Consider the following 2,832-nt stretch of genomic DNA (forward strand, 5'->3'; position numbering starts at 1 on the left):
GGACATCAGAATGTTCCCAGAGGCCATGAGGATGGGAGGAAAAGCAGTTGGGCAGAGAGGGTATAAATACCCTGGCAGCCCCCTGACAGGGACCCCTGGGACCCCTTGGACCCCTTGTCTTTTGGGACCTTGACTTTGCTTTGACTGAGCCTTGCCTAAACTCTTGCCTTGGACATTTGATCTTGAACATTGATTGACCTGTGGATCCTCTGATTCTCTCTGAATCCCTAGATATTTAGGCACCTAAACAAGAAGAGGGTGGTAAAGGGTGGCATTTCCTGAAGGCTGTAGAACTGGCAAAACAACTAGCAGTAAGAAGCTGAGAGAAATCATCAACGTTTGTGTCATCCAAACAGTTTGCTTACTCTGGTTTGGCTGTGGCCAGGCTGAGCCAGAGGAAGTGAAGAACAAGCCCTGCATTCCTGAACAGCCTACAGTCCTGAGGGATTACTGTCATAGATTTAGTGATAGGGTCACCTATTCCCCAACCCTTTCCTGATCATTCCTTTCCCTTGTTAAACAACATAGATAAAGTTATTAAGTACCTTCCTGGAGTAATTATTCCATCACCACTCTGAGGAGGGAGCAACAGTCAGATGAACATTATCCAAGGCTGATAGAGTCCAATACCAATAATCAATCAACCCCAGGTGGGACCTGAAAGGGTTACCCATCCATTGACCTTTAGGGATCCTGCCTGGGCACTGTTATAAAGAAGGGCAGTTATTATAACATACAGCTGGGTGGCAGGACTCAGGTGTCCCTGCACCAGCCATTAGGGAACCAAACCAAAGCTTCCTCAGATTAATATCTCAGATTACTACTACTAACAACCAGCCTAATAGCGGTAGTATCCAGATTACCCTTTCTTTTATAACAGATGGTGGGGGCAGTAGGGAGGGTGGTTGCCTACAATGCTGTTACTCTGAACTTATACAATCTTTCATCTAGCTGACAGGGGCTAGGATAAGCAACTGTCTACTGGGGTTCCACCCAGGGGCAAGCCCTTTAGAATGTGACCTTCTTGACAGCAGGATCTGTCTTACTTTTCAATGTGTATCTCTAGTTGAGCATTGTATTTTGCAAAAGTCCTAATTAGGAGAATAATGAAACCCTTCAAATTCAGATTGCATATTTCCATGGGACTGGAACTAATTATCATATTTTATATAATAATAATTTCAAATAATGTGAATTTTAATTAATGCAACCACTTCTGGAGAGTCATTATTCACACAAATTGAGACTTAGCTTTTATAAGCATCTAATAAATGTCTAATTCATTTGTATTGCCCAGACATGGTCCAGAAACTGCAAGGCTCAGACAAGGAAGGCAGCAAACAGATGGATCACTTTAAGTGGCCCTGAAAGTTTACAGGTCCCTGGTCTGAGCCACACCTGAGATCCTTGAAGTATATAATATTCAATACCCATAAAATGCATTGACAGAACTCTTAGACCTAACATTCTCTCCAAAGGTACACAGAGTCTGGCTTGAACAAAAAAAAATCCAATTCAGGAATTAAGAAAGATATTGACATTAAAGAGCAATTCTGGAGACAGAAACAATCAAGAAACGAACCTAGAAGATAATAGCTAAAATATCTACAAACAAAGCCAACATGAGTCAGAATTCTCAAAAGATATGAAGCAAGAGTTTGTTTTTTAAAAGCCAAAATTATACAGTATTATAAATGAAGTGAGAGTTCTAGAGGAAAGAATTGGAAAAGAAATGAGAATGCTCAAGTCAGAATAAAATAGCTTAATACAGGAAGTATAAATCCTTATCCAAGTAACCAACTATCTGAGAATCAGAATATATCAAACAAATTAGTGCTCTATGAAATGAGAAATATTAAAACAAAGTCAAAAGAAGAAAAAAAAGTCATAAGGCGTCTAATGGCTATAGCAACCAACTTGGAAAATAGAACAAAGAGATATAATTTAAGAATCAATGAACTATCTGAACACTGACCAAAAAAGAACCAATATAATATTTCAAGAAATAGAGGGAAACAGCCCACATATATTTGAACCGTTATGGACTTTTTTCAAAATGAAAATAGAAACTAAATCACTTCCTAAAAATATCCCCCAAATGAAAACAACCAAGAATTGGTGGTCTGACTACACAGACAGCTAAGTCAGATATAACTTTTATATCAGGAACAAGTCTTTCCCCAACTATTAAAATATAATCTATTTTCTGGAAAGACCTCCAGGAATTGATGCAGAGTAAAAGGAGCAGAGCCAGAAGAACATTGTACACAGAGAATGATACACTGTGGTAAAATTGAATGTAATGGATGTCTGTACTAGCAGCAATACAATGACCCAGGACAATTCTGAGGGATTTATGGAAAAGAACGCTACCCACATTCAGAGGAAGAACTACAGGAGTGGAAACACAGAAGAAAAACAACTGCTTGAACACTTGGGTTGATGAGGACCTGATTGGGGATGTCAACCCAAAAAGACCACACCAATGTAACTATCAATAATATGTAAATAAGTCTTTACTGGGGAAGCGGGGTTGAAGGGGTGGTGAAGAGTAAAGTAAAAACATGAATTATGTAACCATGGAAAATTTTTCTAAAAATAAAAAAATTATTATAATGTAAATATATATATATATATAATTTATTTTGTTCTTTCCTGTGTTATTTGGTACTCACTTTATCCATCACTGACCAATTCTTTTCTCAAAGAAAGTGTTCATGATATAGAATCAGGAGGCTTCTGTATTTTCTACAAATCTTTGGCCTCTCTCATTGACTCTTCTTGAAACATGTTTTCCTATTCCCCCCCCCCATTTTCTGAGATCTCTGAGTA

Source organism: Gracilinanus agilis, chromosome 3, assembly GCF_016433145.1.
Source record: "Gracilinanus agilis isolate LMUSP501 chromosome 3, AgileGrace, whole genome shotgun sequence".
In the NCBI taxonomy this organism is placed as follows: Eukaryota; Metazoa; Chordata; class Mammalia; order Didelphimorphia; family Didelphidae; genus Gracilinanus; species Gracilinanus agilis.